This window comes from Mobula birostris, chromosome 4 (assembly GCF_030028105.1).
Source record: "Mobula birostris isolate sMobBir1 chromosome 4, sMobBir1.hap1, whole genome shotgun sequence".
In the NCBI taxonomy this organism is placed as follows: Eukaryota; Metazoa; Chordata; class Chondrichthyes; order Myliobatiformes; family Myliobatidae; genus Mobula; species Mobula birostris.
Window position 1 is genome coordinate 110,072,189 of NC_092373.1, and position 18,785 is coordinate 110,090,973.

The 18,785-nt window shown below is 42.6% G+C and overlaps 1 protein-coding gene across 10 annotated transcripts in view; it reads left to right on the forward strand.

Moving 5' to 3' along the window:
- The window catches only part of klhl2 (kelch-like family member 2), a 160,041-nt gene that overhangs the window by 42,202 nt on the left and 99,054 nt on the right, over nt 1-18,785 (forward strand). The window lies entirely within an intron of this gene.

Sequence of the window (18,785 nt, forward strand, 5' to 3'; positions counted from 1 at the left end):
GAACAAGGACAGGATGGTTGAAGGGAAGTAGCTGCTCTTGTTGTCCTGAGCAGATTGAAGAGACCAGGAAGTTGGAACTGCTGTTGAGGCAACGAGCAAAAGGCAAGCTTGTTTTTTATTTATTTGGAGATAAATCGCAGTAACAGGCCGTTCTGGCCAATCGAGCCCATGACATCATGTGACCAATTATCCTACTAGCCTGTATGTTTTTGGAGTGTAGGAGGAAGCCCACGCAGTCAGAGCAGAACCGTATAAACTGCTCATAGACAGCGGTGGGAAATTGAAGTAGTTCCAAGTCGCCTTGAGGCAGCTGTGGATTTGTGCAATAGCCAACCTCCTGAGGCACTTTACAATTGAAGTATTACTGGACGGTGATCACTGAGGCAGTTGGTTTCCTCCACACATTTGACCTGAGAAGCAACATTGGAACAACCAGTCTAGTGTAAGATGAGAGCACTGATTTCTTGTGTGAATGTATTATTTGATTGTTCAGGACAGAAAAGAGGCTATTTCTTCTCTATGGACGAAGAAAAATTAAAAGGTGAGCTGCTTTAGGTGACGTTTGTATGTTTGGTGCTGTTTTAGAAGTGAAAAGGCCCAGAAGGAAATAATGGAGAAAATTTCCCTGCAGTATTTGCTGTATTTACTTGGAATGATAATACATCGATTTTGTAGTAATTTTTCCCTGAGTAAATGTGGTTGAATATTTGCAATTTATTTTATTTTGTGGAAATTGTTTTAAAATTATTTATGGGTTTAGATGCTGAAGCCTAGTAATAAATCTGCAGGCATTATTTTGTTCATAATGTTGCTGATTCTCAATTTCTCAACTATTTTCCCATTTGGCTAACTTATTTACTTTTATGTGGTAGTTACTTCTGCAGTTTTGGTTGTTTTTCCCAACTGAATTTTTATTGTAGAAGTCTAGTCATAAAGTCATAGTTAGTTTAGTCCTGTCAAGTATTAAGAATGCAAGACCGTAAGACGTAGGAGTGGAATGAGGACGTTGGCCACTGAGCCTTCTCCACCATTTAATCATGGCTAATTTACTTTTCCTCTCAACCCATGCCCCTACATTCTCCCAGCAACTTTTGACGCTCTGAATAATCAAGGACCTATCGATCTTCACTTTAAGTATACCCTGCTTACACTCCTCAGCTGCCTGTGGCAATGAATTCCACAGATTCACCACTCTCTGACGAAAGAAATTCCGTCCTAGGCTGAGTACTTCCTCCTCCCCCACCCTCACTCTACTCGCTTTATACTTGTGACTGTGAGGCTAAGTCCAACTCCGCTGCCATATTTCAGTTTGCTGACGAGACCTCTGTGGTTAGCCGAATCAAAGGTGGTGACGAATTGGTGTATAAGAAAGAGATTGAAAAATCTGATTGAATGGTACCACAACAACAACCTCTCCCCTACTGTCAGCAAAACCAAAGGTCTGCTGATGGACTACAGTAGGAAGAAACTAGAGGCCCATGAGCTAATTCTTACGGTGAAATCAGAGGTGGAGAGGGTCAGTGGTTTTAAGTTCCTTGGTACTGCATCAGAAGGTCTGTCCTGAGACCAGCACGTAAATGTTTTCTCAAAGAAAGCACGGCAGCACCTCTACTTTGTTAAATTTTGTGCAGATTTAACATGTTATCTAAAACGTTGACAACTTCTATAGATACACAGTTGTGAGTACTGTGACTGGTTACATTGTGACCTGGTATGGAAACAGCAAAGCCAAAGAATGGAAAACAAAAAATAGTGGGCTCAGCCCGGTCCATCACAGGCAAAACCCTGTCCACTGCTGAGCACTGTCACAAGAAAGATGCACCTACCATCATGACCCCCACAATCCAGACCATGCTCTCTCCTTGCTATTGCCAATGGGAATGAGGGACAGGAGCTTTTGGTCTCATACCAGCAGGTTCAGGAACAGTTGCTATCTTCAACCAGCGTGGATAATTTCACTGACCTCAACACTGAACTGATGACTGGCGCTGCTGAATTACAGCGACTACTTGCTGGAAGTAAAATCACTGTATTAATAACACTTTTTCTCGGATGTGGTCACTGCAATCAGTAGTCTATAACTTCCCGTTGGTAACTGAGCTCCTGAGCCACCTGAGCGACCTGGCATCTTTTGCAGTGCCACAGGTGCAGGACGGTAGCAGCATGGTGAGGTTGGACCAGATCGAGGTGGCTGCAAAGTTCTGTGTAGTTTTTAATTGATTCTATTGTATTTATTTTTTCTACTGTAAATGTCCACAAGAAAATGAATCTCGGGGTCATATATGATAACGTACCTTTTTTTGAAAGAAAATCAGAATTGGGTTTAATATCACTGGCACATTTCATGAAGTGTGTTGTTATGTGGCAGCAGTACAGTGCAATAGATAATGAGGGTATGTCCTGGGCGATGGGGGTCCTTAATGATGAATGCTGGCTTTTCGAGGCATCATTCCTTGATATCCTGGATACTGGAGAGGCTAGAGCCCATGATGGAACTGACTAAGTTTACAACTTTCTTCAGCTTATCCAGTGTGTACGCCTCCCCTGCCCCTTACCGGATGGTGATGCAGTCAGTCAGAATGCTCTCCACGGTATATCTGTAGAAATTGTGAGTGTCTTTGGTGACATGCCAAATCTTTTCAAACCCCTAATGAATGTAGCTGCTGTCATGCCTTCTTTGTAACTGCATTGGTATGTTAGGCCCAGGATAAAAAGAAGGTAATAAATTAGCTTTGCATGTGCTTCTATTCTGAGGCTGTGCTCTCTGGTCCTAGACACTCACATTATTGAAAACATTCTCTCCAAGTCTGCTCCTTCCAGATCTTCCGGACCTGCCGAAGGGTCTCTGCCCGAAACGGCGACTGTACTTTTTTCCATAGATGCTGCCTGGCCTGCTGAGTTCCTCTAGTATTTTGTTTGTGTTGCTCAGATTTCCAACGTCTGCAGATTTTCTGTTGTTTGTTCTTTCAGTATTTGGTAGGTTTCAATGAGGTATTCTTTTATTCTTCAAAACTCCAGTGAATACAGGCTCAGAGACATTGAATGCTCCTCATAAATTAACTGTTCCACTCCCAGGATCGTTCTTGTGAACTTCCTCTGGACTCTCTCCAATGCCATCTCATCCTTTCTGAGATAAGCTGTTCACAATATTCCAAATCTGGTCTGACCAGTGCCTTATAAGGCCTCAGCATTACGTCCTTGCTTTTATATTCTAGTCCTCTTGAAATGAATGCTAACATTGCATTTGCCTTTCTTACCACTGACTTAACCAGTAAGTTAACTGCTCCTGCACTAGGTCTTCCAAATCCCGTTACAGTTTTGATTTCAGAATTCGCTTCCTGTTCAGAAAATCATCTATGCCTTTATTCCTCCTACCCAAGTGCATGAATGTACTCTATATTCCACTCCCTTAATCCATCGAAGTCCTTCTGCAAGACTCCCTGCTTCTTCAACACTACCTGCCCCTCCACCTTTCTTTGCATCATCTGCAAATTTGGCCACAAAGCAGTCAATTCTGTCATCCAGATCATTAACATATAACGTGAAAGGTAGCAGATGAAACACTGACCCCTGCAGTTATTATTAATAATATAGGAGTTTAGAATTGGGCAATTAAGGTGTTGGATGTAGAGTGACAAATGGACGAAACCAATATTGCAAACATATTGCAAACCTGGACTTATTTCCTGGCATAATTTACATATTACTATTTAACTGTTTATGGTTTTATTACTATTTATTATTGATGGTGCAACTGTAACGAAAACCAATTTCCCCCAGGATCAATAAAGTATGACTATGACTAAAACATTATGCTTATCTTCAATCACTTTTGTGTATGTATTTTAAAATCTTGGCAAGTGGACTGGTAACTGATCAGATGACTCTTTCTGATGGTTTCCCTAGCAATCATTTAATCATGGAGACCGAAATTTTTAAATCCATCACCGTAGTTATATGGGTTTTTAAAAGTTCCATTTTGTGTCATTTCTCTATGATTTAATAATTAAAATCCTTTCTTTTAACTGTCTTTCTAGGTTTCAGTATACATGCCTTGGGTGGGACAGAAGTGGGGGTGGGGAAGAAAGAGAAGTATTTTGTTTGTTATTCTTTGACCTGGCTTCATCATTGCATAGTACTTTTGTGGATCTGGTTTTGGCTTGACTCCACCCTTAGCCTCTTGCCTCTCCTAGAGGCTTAAAAATCTGTCATTGCCTTGGGTGTATTCAATGATTTAGCCTCCACAGCTCTGGGCAGAGAATTTTAAAGATGCATGATTCTTTTACATTTTTCCTTACTACTTAAGTGGGTGATATTTTTTTCCTTCTCTGACATTTGTATTGTTAAGTCCCTTTGTAATTTACATTTGCCTTTCTAATTCCAAGACCCCTGTGCTAACTCTTTAATGTGAAGAAATGCCTCGATCCCTCTACAGCAACGTTCTATAATCTCCCTCTCTTTATCAATGTGTTGTTTTACACCGAGCTTGGCAATTAGCTTGTAGATGTTTCATCACCAGTCAATGTGACATCCTCTGTGTGCAGTTGTTGGTGTTTCTCTCTGGGAGTGCTTGTGTTTATACAGGCCCCCATTCGCTTGCCTCGGTCCAGATTGGTTACACCTTCAGTTGACCTTTGAGTTCTATTGGCTTGTGTTTCTTTGGCTCCTAGGGGTTCACTGATGACGTCTATTTTGTTATGTTTGTTTACGGAGTTGTCAGGAGTGAACCATGCATAGAACAATTGTGTCTGTTTCGTGTTTGCCTGCGTCAGAACCTCCATGGTGTACCGAGATCATCGATGTTGTAACACTGTTTCACTAAAGTGGATAACCTTACATTCCCCTCTGCCAAGTTTTTGCCCACTCACTTCATCCATGCATGTTACCATTGCATCCTGCTCACATGTTTCTTCCTTGCCTACTTGTGTGTCCTCAGTAAAGTTGGCTGTAGTGTACTCAGTCTTTTAAAAATCAAAAATACAGTGGCATGCAAAAGTTTGGGCACAATAGCTAAGCGAGTAAAAGATGAACTGATTCCAAAAAGTATAAAGTTAAAGATGACATATTTCTTTAATATTTTAAGCAAGAAAACTTTTTTACTGCCACCTTTTACAGTTTCAAAATAACAAAAAAGGAAAAGGGCCCGAAGCAAAAGTTTGGGCACCCTGCATGGTCAGTACTTAGTAACACCCCCTTTGGCAAGTATCACAGCTTGTAAACGCTTTCTGTAGCCAGCTAAGAGTATTTCAATGCAGCAGGCCAGCCAGCATCTCTAGGAGGAGGTACAGTTGACGTTTCAGGCCGAGACCATTCATCAGGACTAACTGAAGGAAGAGTTTGTAAGAGATTTGAAAGTGGGAGGGGAGGGGGAGATCCAAAATGATAGGAGAATACGGGGGTGGGGGATGGAGCCAAGAGCTGGACAGGTGATTGGCAAATGAGAGGATCATGGGACAGGAGGCCCAGGGAGAAGGAAGGGGGGGAACCAGAGGATGGGCAAGGGGTATAGTCAGAGGGACAGAGGGAGAAAAAGGAGAGTGAGGGAAAAAATGTGTGTATATAAATAAATGGCGGATGGGGTACGATGGGGAGGTGGAGCATTAGCGGAAGTTAGAGAAGTCAATGTTCATGCCATCAGGTTGGAGGCTACCCAGACAGAATATGAGGTGTTGTTCTTCCAACCTGAGTGTGGCTTCATCTTTACAGTAGAGGAGGCTGTGGATAGACATGTCAGAATGGGAAGGGGACGTGGAATTAAAATGTGTGGCCACTGGGAGATCTTGCTTTCTCTGGCGGACAGAGTGTAGGTGTTCAGCGTAACAATCTCCCAGTCTGCATCGGGTCTCGTCAATATATAGAAGGCCACATCGGGAGCACCGGGTGCAGTATATCACCCCAGCCGACTCACAGGTGAAGTGTCGCCTCACCTGGAAGGACTGTCTGGGGCCCTGAATGGAGGTAAGGGAGGAAGTGTAAGGGCATGTGTAGCACTTGTTCCGCTTACAAGGATAAGTGCCAGGAGGGAGAACCGTGGGGAGGGATGGGGGGGAACGAATGGACAAGGGAGTCGCGTAGGGAGCAATCCCTGCAGAAAGCAGAAAGAGGAGGGAGGGAAAGATGTGCGCTTAGTGGTGGGATCCAGTTGGAGGTGGCGGAAGTTACGGAGAATAATATGTTGGACCCGGAGGCTGGTGGGGTGGTAGGTGAGGACCAGGGGAACCCTATTCCTAGTGGGGTGGCGGGAGGATGGAGTGAGAGCAGATGTGTGTGAAATGGGGGAGATATGTTTGAGAGGAGAGTTGATGGTGGAGGAGGGGAAGCCCCTTTCTTTAAAAAAGGAGGACCTCTCCCTCGTCCTGGAATAAAAAGCCTCATCCTGAGAGCAGATGCGGTGGAGATGGAGGAATTGCGAGAAGGGGTGGCATTTTTGCAAGAGACAGGGTGAGAAGAGGAATAGTCCAGGTAGCTGTGAGAGTCAGTAGGCTTATAGTAGACATCAGTAGATAAGCTGTCTCCAGAGATAGAGACAGAAAGATCTAGAAAGGGGAGGGAGGTGTCGGAAATGGACCAGGTAAACGAGGGCAGGGTGAAAGTTGGAGGCAAAGTTAATGAAGTCAACGAGCTCAGCACGCATGCAGGAAGCAGTACCAATGCAGTCATCGATGTAGCGAAGGAAAAGTGGGGGACTGATGCCAGAATAGGTTCGGAACATAGATTGTTCGCCAGAATAGGTTCGGAAAGCACATCTTTTCCTACCCCCCTCTCTCTGCTTTCCGCAGGGATCGCTCCCTACGCGACTCTTTGTCCATTCGTCTCTCCCCCCCCATCCCTCCCCATGGATCTCCCTCCTGGCGCTTATCCTTGTAAGCGGAACAAGTGCTACACATGCCCTTACACTTCCTCCCTCACCACCATTCAGGGCCCCAGACAGTCCTTCCAGGTGAGGCGACACTTCACCTGTGAGTCAGCTGGGTTGATATACTGCGTCCGGTGCTCCCGATTGTGGCCTTTTATATATTGATGAGACCCGATGCAGCCTGGAAGATCGTTTTGCTGAACACCTACGCTCTGTCCGCCAGGGAAAGCAGGATCTCCCAGTGGTCACACATTTTAATTCCACATCCCATTCCCATTCTGACATGTCTATCCACGACCTCCTTTACTGTAAAGTTGAAGCCACACTCAGTTTGGAGGAACAACACCTCATATTCCGTCTGGGTAGCCTCCAACCTGATGGCATGAACATTGACTTCTTTAACTTCCGCTAATGTCCCACCTCCCCCTAATACCCCATCCGTTATTTATTTATATACACACATTCTTTCTCTCACTCTCCTTTTTCTCCCTCTGACTATACCCCTTGCCCATCCTCTGGTTCCTCCCCCCCCCCCCCCCCCCAGGCCTCCTGTCCCATGATCCTCTCATATCCCTTTTGCCTATCACCTGTCCAGCTCTTGGCTCCATCCCTCCCCCTCCTGTCTTCTCCTATCATTTTGGATCTCCCACTCCCCGTCCCACTTTCAAATCTCTTACTAGCTCTTCTTTCAGTTAGTCCTGACGAAGGGTCTCAGCCTGAAACATCAACTGTACCTCCTCCTGGAGATGCTGCCTGGCCTGCTGCGTTCACCAGCAACTTTGATGTGTGTTGCTTGAATTTCCAGCATCTGCAGAATTCCTCGTGTTTGCGTAAGAGTCTTTCAATTCTTGTTTGGGAGATATTTGCCCATTCTTCCTTGCAAAAGACTTCTACTTCTGTGAGAAAAAGAGATCTGTGTGGCCAAAAAGTTCTATTCAAAAGGTACAAAGGAACATCTGAACAAGCCTGATGCATTTTGTAAACAAGTCCTGTGGACTGATGAAGTTAAAATAGAACTTTTTGGCCGCAGTGAGCAAAAGTATATGTGAAGAAAAAAAGGTGCAGAATTTCATGAGAAGAACCCCTCTCCAACTGTTAAGCACGGGGGTGGATCGATCATGCTTTGGAGCCAGTGTTGCAGCCAGTGGCACGGGGAACATTTATTGGTAGAGGGAAGAATGAATTCAATTAAATACCAGCAAATTCTGGAAGCAAACATCACATCGTCTTTAAAATAAAAGCCGAAGGTGAAAAGAGGATGGTTCTACAATAGGATAATGATCCTAAACACACCTTAAAATCACAATGGACTACCTCAAGAGGCGCAAACTGAAGATTTTGCCATGGCCCTCACAGTCCCCTGACCTAAACATCATCGAAAATCTGTGGATAGACCTCAAAAGAGCACTGCATGCAAGACAGCCCAAGAATCTCACAGAACTAGAAGCCTTTTGCAAGGAAGAATGGGCGAAAATTCCCCAAACAGGAATTGAAAGACTCTTAGTTGGCTACAAAAGGCGTTTACAAGCTGTGATACTTGCCAAAGAGGGTGTTACTAAGTACTGCCATGCAGGATGCCCAAACTTTTGCTTCGGGCCCTTTTCCTTTTTTGTTATTTTAAAACTGTAAAAGATGGAAATAAAAAAGTAATCTTGCTCAAAATATGAAAGAAATGGATCATCTTTAACTTTATGCCTTTTGGAAATCAGTTCATCTTTTACTCGCTTAGCTATTCACAGTAACAGAAATTTTGTCTGGGGTGCCCAAATTTTGCATGCCACTGTAATTATAGGTGTTGGATATCTGAAATGAAAACAGTATGTTAGAAACATTCAACTGGTCAGGCAGCAATAGCAAAGTAAATGTATGTCACCATATACAACCCTGAGTTTCATTTTCTTGTTGGCATTCACAGTAAATACAAAGAAACACAATAGAATCAGTGAAAGACTGTACACTACAAGATGGACAAACAAGCAATGTGCAAAAGAGAACAAGCTGAAAATACAACAGTAACAATAAATACTTTATACTTTATTGTGGCCAAACAATTCATACTAGAGCGTACAATCATCACAGCAATATTTGATTCTGCGCTTCCCGCTCCCTGGATTACAAATCAATAGTAAATATTAAAAAATTTAAATTATAAATCATAAATAGAAAAATGGGAAGTAAGGTAGTGCAAAAAAACCAAGAGGCAGGTCCGGATATTTGGAGGGTATGGCTCAGATCAGTGTCAGGATCCGTTCAGCAGTCTTATCACAGATGGAAAGAAGCTGTTCCCAAATCTGGCCGTATGAGTCTTCAAGCTCCTGAACCTTCTCCCGGAGGGAAGAGGGATGAAAAGTGTGTTGGCTGGGTGGGTCATGTCCTTGATTATCCTGGCAGCACTGCTCGAACAGCGTGCGGTGTAAAGTGAGTTCAAGGATGGAGGATTGGTTTGTGTGATGTGCTGCACCTTGTTCACGATCTTCTGCAGCTTCTCCCGGTCTTGGACAGGACAACTTCCATACCAGGTTGTGATGCACCCTAGAAGAATGCTTTCTACGGTGTATCTATAAAAATTAGTGAGGGTTTTAGGGGATAGGCCAAATTTCTTTAGCTTTCTCAGAAAGTAAATATTGAACATGAGATTAAGAGTCCTTGAAAGTGAGTCCATGTGTTATCAGTTCTGTGTTGGGGTGTGTGAAGCTGAGTGAAGTTCTCCCCTCTGGTTCATGAATCTGAGGTTGAGGGGCAATAACTGTTCCCGAACCTGATGGTGTGGGTCCTGAGGTTCCTGTATCTCCTCCCTGATGGCAGCGGTGAGATGAGAGTATGGCCTGGGTGGTGGGGATCCCAGATGATGGATGCTGCTTTCCTGCAACAGTGCTCTGCAGATGGTAGATGTGCTCAGTGGCAAGGAGGGCAGTGATGGACTGGGCTGTATCCATTATTATTATTATTATTATTATTATTTTAATGACTTTTCCATTCAAGGATATTGGTGTTCCCATACTAGGCTGTGATGCATTCAGTCAATATATTCTCCACCACATGTCTATAGAATTTTGACAAAAGTTTTAGAATTCTAAGAAAATAGAGGCACGGCTGTGTTTCTTTGAAATTGCACTTGCTCTGTATAGATCCTCTGAGATGAAAACACTGAAGAATTTAAAATTGCCACCCTCTTTACCTCTGATCCACTGAGGATTGGCTCATGGACCACCTGCTTCTTCCTCCAGTAGTCAGTATGTTTATAGTTTTGAAAAGGTGCTTTTATGTTTCTTGTTAGTTTATTCCAGAAATCTGTTTGCTCTTTTTTTTTTCCATCAGTGATACTTTCCTGGTTTACAAAGTTTTTCCCCTCTGAGTTTTTAAAGCTGTTTTACAGTATAACAGCAGTTAGGGGTTTATAGATTTCTCTCTATGGGGTCTTCTGTTGCTTGCTTTCGGCCTCCATCCAGATTTCTTCTCACCATTGCTTTCATTCTTTGTTAACAAAGTTAACCCTAACCCTATCTATCTGTCCTTACTGCAGATCCCTCCATTATGGGGTTAAGTGCTCTGTCATACTGAATTCCTAGCCATGGTCCCCTCGTGTTCATTTCTGTGCTGTCTGTCAGATCCACTTACTTTTATTTGTGCCATTAATGAATGAATGTTGTGCACATTCAGAGAGGTCCTGTAATAATTGCCTTGTTACTATATTTGTTTGTCTCTGATTCTATTTGCAGCTGTGCTTGTATGTTTGTAGATGGTGAGTTAGAACTGGTGATTAATGTCAGTGTAATGTGGTAGTTGGGTTGCTTATCCACCCATATTATCTCTCCTTGTCTGTAGATGCTACAAGAACCTTGTACCTGTTGGACAAATGTGAGGACCAAGATGCCTTTACTTTTACCCTGTGGATCCTCACAGCCACTTTGTAGTAACAAAATAATTACAGCTGACATGTAACAAAAAGCATTGGTCTCAACACAGACCCCTATGGAGCACCTCTAGTCACTGGCAGCCAACCAGATACGGCTCCATTTATTCCCACTCTCTGCCTCCTGCCGATCAGCCACTGCTTTATCCATGCCAGAATCTTTCCTGTAATACCATGGGCTTGTAGCCTGTTAAGCAGCCTCATGTGTGGCACCTTGTCGAAGGCCTTCTGAAAAAATCCAAGTACACAACATCAACCGATTCTCCTTTGTCTATCCTGCTTGTTATTTCTTCAAAGAATTCCAACAGATTTGTCAGGCAAGATTTTCCCTTGAGGAAACCATGCTGATTACGGCCTATTTTATCATGTGCTTCCAAGCACCCTGAGACCTCATCCTTAATAATTGACTCCAATATCTTCCCATCCACTGAGTCAAGAGTTTCCTTTCTTCTGCCTTTCTCCCTTCTCGAAGAGTGGAGTGATATTTGCGATTTTCCAGTCTTCCTGAACCATTCCAGAATCTAGTGACTCTTGGAAGATTATTACTAATGCCTCCATGATCTCCTCAGCCACCTCTTTCAGAACTCTGGGGTGTACACCATCTGGTCCAGGTGACTTACCTACCTTCAGACCTTCCAGTTTCCCAAGAGCCTTCTCTCGAGTTAAGTTAGCCTCACACACTTCATGCCCCCTGACACCTGGAGCTTCCACCATACTTCTAGTGTCTTCCACAGTGAAGACTGATGCAAAATACTTATTCAGGTCGTTCCCCATTACTGCTGTCCAGTATTGTTTTCTAGCGGTCAGATATCCGCTCTCGTCTCTCTCTTACACTTCACGTATCCGAAGAAACTTTTGGGGTCCTTTTTAATATTATTGGCTCACTTCCTTTTGTATTCTATCTTTACCACCTTAATGACTTTTTTATTTGCCTTCTGTTGGTTTTTAAAAGCTTCCCAATCCTCTAGCTTCCCACTAATTTTTGCTCTATTATATACTGTCTTCTCTTGATAGCCATGGTTGTGTCATCTTTCTTTTAGAGTAGTTCTTCCATATCCTGTGCCTCTCAAATTGCTTCCAGAAATTCCAGCCCTTGCTGCTCTGCCATCATCCCTGCCTGTGTTCTTTGCCAATCAATTCTAGCCAGCTCCTCTCTCATGCCTCTGTAATTCCCTTTACTCCACTGTAATACTAATACATCTGACCTTAGCTTCTCCTTTTCAAATTTCAGGGTGAATCTAATCATATTATGATCACTTTCTTCTGAGTGTTCTTTTACCATAAGCTCTGTAATCAATTCTGATTCATTACACAACGCCCAATTTAGTATACCTGATCCTCCAATGGGCTCAACCATGAGCTGCTGTAAAATGCCATCTCGTAGGCACTCTAGAAATTCCCCCTCCTGGAATCCAGTGCCAACCTGAATTTCCCAATCTACCAACCCATTGAAATCCCTCCCCCCCCCCCCCCCCGACTATTGTAACATTGCCCCTTTGGCAGGCATTTTCTATCTTCCATTGTAATTTGTAGGCAACATTTTTACTACTGTTTGGAGCTGTATACAACTCCCATCAGGGTCTTTTCACCCTTGAAGTTCCTTAGCTCTATCCACAATGATTCAACACCTTCCAACCCTATGTCAGCCTCTTTCTAATGATTTGATTTCAGTTTTTTACAAACAGAGCAATGCCGCCCCCTCTGCCTTCCTGCCTGTCCTTTTGGTACAATGTGCATCCTTGGACATTAAGCACTTAACTCTAATCTTTTTTCAGCCAAGATTCAGTGATGCCTGCAACATCATACCTGCCAATCTGTAACTGTGCTGGAAGTTTGTTTTCCGTATTCCATATACTGCGCTCATTAAAATACAACATCTTCAGTCCAGTATTCATCCTTTTCGATTTTGTCTGCGTTTTACATTGCAGCTCATTCTGTTGACTGCAGTATTGCCCTCTCCTCACTACACATTGTCTCTGTTTGTAAACCACCCCCATCTCCAATGATTACTCCAAAAGTCGAATCCTTTATTAAAAATTAGCAAACATACAATCTTGAAGCCAAGCACTATTCAGTGGTCAGTAAAAGATATGACGTTCGCCAGTCCCAACCCACAAGCTGCCACAAAATGTGCAAGAATATGTAACTTGTTCCCTTAACTTTTACCACACCTCCACTAACGTGACTAGTTACCAGAATAACTCTGCAACATGGAGGACAAAGCAAATAGAGAATGGATACGTGACTCCTACACACCTCTCACCCTCTATCCACTAACCATTATACTACTTAATAGGCATGACTGCCTTCTGGAACAAAGTGTCTGGGTAACTTTTTCCCTCCCTGATTCATTAGTGTCCAACCTCAAGTAAAAGTTCCTTGTGCTTTGAATGCTACTTCACATCGGGCTGGGTGCGGACTATGGTAATCTCCAACAACTCCCACGTTTCAGTTGTACCATTCCTTCCCATATCTATCATAGTGAATTAACTTTTCCAATGGCTATTAATATTTTCATAATTTTGCCTCGTGTTTATAGATTTAAAGTGCAAATGGTGCTCGCAGTGGATCCGAGTGGATTCAGAGTGAGAGCCTTTATATATGAAGGAAATTGTAATGTTCAGTGGCCAATTATTTTCCTTCCTTTCTGTGATCTCTCATTTCTCTCATTCTTGGGTTGTGGTACCTTCCAGAGTACTAAGGACACACTCGGGAAACTGAAACTGGGCATGCAGAATCAGCTCTCGAGTGGCAGGGAAAGAGGGTGTTGTTGTATTACTGATGCGTTTCCCCAGGAGGGTGAAGAAACCTGGCATAACGCTCACCAGTTTTTATTGATGCCCCATGGCTTGGTGTGACAATAGTTCGTCCATAAGTACAAGAAGCTGCAGTGGGTCATGGATGAAGTTCAGCACATCACAGTAACCCAGTATTTTCTACTTTTACTTGGGGCAAAAAGACCCTGTGTTGTATTTTAAAGAATTCTCAGGAAGGCAGCGTCTGTCATTAAAGACCCTTACCATGTGGCATATGCCCTCTTCACATTGTTACATTCGGAGAGGAGGTACAGGAGCCTGAGGACCCACAATCAGCATTTTCAGAATGGCTTCTCCCTCTCTGTCATCATGTTTCTGAATGGTCCATGAATGCTATGTTGTTATTTGCCTTTTGCACCATTTGTTTTGTAACGTAGTGATTTTTGAGTTACATTGCTCTGCTCCCACAAAACAACAAATTTCGCCACATATGTCAGTGATAATAAACCTGATTTTGATTCTATTCTGAGAAATCAATGAGAGAACAGTCTACTTTAGACTCTGGATTATGCAATAAGAGTGTTTATTAATGATATTGTAAAGAGTAATCAGAACATGATAAGAATTTAACACTGGCCATTTTCCTGTCATGCGCTCTCATATTGATGGATTCTTGATTCCTCTCAAAACCAGAAATCTATCAGTCGCAACTGAAACTCTGTCTTCTCTTCCCCTTTAGGGCAGAAAATTATCAAAATCATTGACCTCTGAAGAAATTTCTCCTCAGTTTAGTCCTAAATGGCCTATACCTTATTTTGGCAAAGGAAAGGAAGACAGTACGAAAGGCATGTTAGCTACTACACATTTGAAGGGTTATAGTAATGTCAGCATTTAAAGATATAATGCACTATTTGCAGCAATTGTTCATAACTTCAAGACACAAATATGTAAAGGGGGAAGTGGTTGAACTGTCAATTATGGGAAAAATTAATAAATATTAATTCACTTGGAAAATAATGACTAAGACAAGGCAATATGGATTTGTGGAAAAGAAAGCATCTTTGAGTAACATTGATGTTCTGTGAGTATATGTCTGGTAAAGCTGGTGACGAGGAACCTAGTGTTTGTGATGCATCTGGACTTTTGGAAGGTTTCAATAACGTTCTGCTCAGGAGGTCATTGAACATGAGTTTGAACAAACAGCATTGGGGAGCTGTACTAGTGTGGGTTGATTGGTCAATATGGATAGAAAATGAAAGATACAAGATCTAAGTATCAACAACTCCTCAGGTCGGCAAGTTGTGGGATATTAGTGGATCACTGCTTGGCTCCTACCTATTTACTGATTATATAAAACATTGCATGTCGGGACCAAATGTTGCATTTTCCATTATAATGATGCAAAAGAAACATGGAGTGCAAGTAATGCAAAGAGGCTTCATGAGGCTATAGACCGGCTGAGCAAATGGGCAGTATTTAGAGTACAACCTGTCTGTTGGCTTTCATCTCAGAGGAATAACAAATGCTGAGAATTTCTTATGAGTTTGGAAATGCTGTTGTCCGGTGACCTGGGTGTTTATGTGCACAAGTTGTTTAATTAGGAAGTTGTTTTGAAGATTCATTGTTTCTGAATTTTTCAAGATGCTTTAATAGAGTCTTGGTGAGATCGCAGCTGGAATTTTATTTGTTGAGTTTCTCTCTGAAAGGGCGTATACTTTCCAGAGAAAGAGTAGTGATGATTCACCGGAGTAGTTCCTTGGATAGTAGATGGTCATATTTATTTATACTTTAAAAGAATGAAAGGAGGTCCCATTGAAGCATATAAAATTGACAAACGTGAAAAAATCTGCAGATGGTGGAAATCCAAAGCAACACTCACAATGCTGGAGGAACTCAGCAGGCCAGATAAGGTAGCATCTATGGAAAAGTGTAAACAGTTAACGTTTTGGGTCAGGACTGGAAAGGAAAAAGAGAAGTCAGAATAAGAAGCTGGGGGGAGGGGAGGAAGAAGCACAAGGTGGCAGGTGATAGGTGAAACTGGGAGGGGGAGGAGGAGAAGTGAAGGGCAAGGAAGTTGATTGGTGAAGAAGATAAAGGGCTGGAGAAGGGGGAGTCTGATAGGAGAGGAATGAAGACCATGGAAGAAAGGGAAGGGGGAGGAGCACCAGAGCAAGGTGATAGGCAGGTAAGAGAAGGAATGAGAGGGGAATGGGGAATGGAGAACGAGATGGGGTGGCCAATTTCTGGAAAATGGAGAAATTGCTGTTCATGCCGTCAGATTGGAGGCTATCCAGATGGAATATCCGGTGTTGCTCCGCCAGCTTGAGTGTGGCATATACAATGGGGTGAATGTTTTCCCAGGCTTAGAAGTCAATTTCAAAATGAGGTGTAGATCACTCAGAACTAAAGTGAGGAGAAATTTCTTCGGAGCTGCTGATCTCTGTAATTCTCTATTCAAATTGTGTGAAAAGACCAAATCAGAATCGAGTTTATTATCACCAGCATGTGTTGTGAAATTTCTTAACTTAGCAGCAGCGGCAGCAGTACACTGCAATACTTGATACATTGGGTGAGCTTCATCTGAATCCTGGTGTCTTTAAGTACTCTGGTGAATTGAATAGCTACTGTTGTGGATACTGCTTTAAGTAATGTGAGAGGAGGTTCAGGTGAAGACATATTTATAAAAGATAAGATCATGGTACAGGTTAGTACAATGGGCAAGAATAGCCAGAACATGACAGGTGTGTTCAAATATGTGAGTATAGCCAGTGGTTAAAAGACAAAATTACACGTTCTTGCTTGGAATGCTCTTAAGCATTCATTCATCAGATGATGCACCATTGGTATGGTTAACCATTGTAGAGATGGTTAAAAATTAATATCAAGGCTTACCTGTTCAGTGGTATTTTTTTTATTCAGAAGATAGGCAATCAGGAAAGCAGGTAGGTAGAGGTTCTATACTACATAATGGCATGATCAGAGTCTAATAAAGGATGAGATTTGTTGGTGGACGTAGACTCTGTTCTGTGCTACATAACGGCATGATCAATGTCCTGTGTGTGATAAAGGATGAGATTAGTACAGGATTAGTCATTAGCTTCCATTCTGCATCTTAAAACTATCTTGATTTCTAATTTTTTTCTTACTGTGATGAAAGTGTATTAACCTAAAACAGTAACTCTTCTTTTCCACAGATGACGCCTGATCTAAAAGTATTTGCTTTTTATGTATATATTCAAGATTCTTTTCACCATTTTGCTTCTTATCACATCTTGGTGACTTGGTAGACAGGATTCAAAATTGGTTAGGCCGTAGAATGCAGAGGGTAGTGGTAAAGGAATGAAGGTCTGTGACCTGGGCTGGTCTGTAAAGATCAGTGCTGGGGCCACTAGATGAGCTGATGTAGTTGGTTAACAAATGTTCCAAATGGTGGAGTTGTGGATGACTTAGAAGTTTATATCAGAGGATCAGTTGGAGATGGAGGTAGAGAAATGGCATATGACATTAATCTGGATAAGTGTGATTGTTGCACTGTATGGAGAAGATATACAGTAAATGGCAGGACCCTTGGGAGAACTGGTATACAGGGATCTGATGGCACATCCAATGTGCCATTAAAGTGTTAACGTAAGGTGTTGAGTATCAAAGTTGACAGGTTGTATAAAACTTCTGTTAGACTGCATTTGGGGTATTACGTGCAGTACAATAATGATAGGGAGGAGTGTGAAAAATTTCAAACTTGGCTTAGATGAAGTTGATAAATTGCCCTCACATGAATAGAAACATCTATCTCATCCTCCATGAAGAAAGCAGAGTGGACAGTTTCTCAGCCACAGGTCGGAGCCAATGTGATCTATTTAATTTCCCCACAGTTGTTGTACCCTAACCAGCAGTCAGAAATTTAGATTTATTTTTAACCTTTCTAATTTAGTTGAGGAGCCAATAGATTAATTAACTCAGCACAAACCAGAAATTTCTCTTTCTGAATGTTGCAGCAGCTTACTGAATAAATATTGTGAAACGTTAATACAGCATCATACTCCTACGCCTTCATCCTGCAATTCTATCCCCCAAACCACCCCCAGGCTGGAAGCAAATGGAAGTAAATTATTTTATGCAGGATAGATACAAGTGCTGTAATTGCAATCCTTTTGTTAAAGGAAGGAGAAAGATATAACTGCAGGAGGATACCTTGGAAAGATATTATGTATTTTTCTAGTTAATCTAATCTGAATGGTCCATGTACCATCGTCAAGTACATGAGGTGAGAGTGTGGTCAGGGGACGCTTCAGTCCCAGTTTTACAGACAACCTCAACCCATTGCGGTGGATGTCATCTCCCTGGCCCTTCACTCATCTGTGGAACGTCTGGATAGTAAAGATGTATATGTCTGCCTCATGTTTATTGGCTCTCGTTCTGCCTTTAACACTATAATTCAAAGCAAACACCTCACCAATCTCTGGACCCTGGGAGTCATTGCCTACCTCTACAACTGGATCATTGACTTTCTCACCAGCAGACCGCAATCAGTAGGGATAGGCAGGAACATCTCTGCCACAATTATTCTAAACACTGGTTCTCCAAAAGTTTTTGTTTCCTCAGCCCTCTCCTCTACTCCCTGTGCACTCATGACCAGGTTCTGCTTTAACTCCATCATTTGCAGATGATGCCACTGTAGTAAATAATGATGAGTCGGAGTACAGGAAGCAGATGGAGAACATGGTGTCATGGCAACAATATCACAAAACGAAGAGCTGGTCGTTTACTTCAGAAAGGGGGGCAGTGCACACACTTCTATCTCCATCGATGGCATGGAGTACTTCAGCCTGTCCTCTTCCAACCTCTCTGACATCATGGCCAAGGAAACTCGCCAACACCTCTACTTCCGCAGGAAGCCAAGGAAATTCAGCATGTACCCATTGACTCTACAATTTTTATTAATGCGCCATACTGTCTGGATGTATAGTGGCTTGGTATGGCAACTATTCTGCTTGTGACCACAGGAATCTGTAGACACTTGTGAGCACAGTTCAGCACATCACAGGAGCCAGCCTCTCCTCTATAGACTCTGTCTGTACTTCTCACTGCCTCAGTAGTACAGCCAGCATATTCAAAGACCCCACTGCCTCGGACATTCTCTGTCCTCTCCCATTGGACATGAGATGCAAAAACCTGAAAGCGTGTGCTATCAGGCTGATGGGTAGTATCTATTCCACAGTTATCAGACCCTTGAATGGACCTCCTGTATGCTAAGATGGAC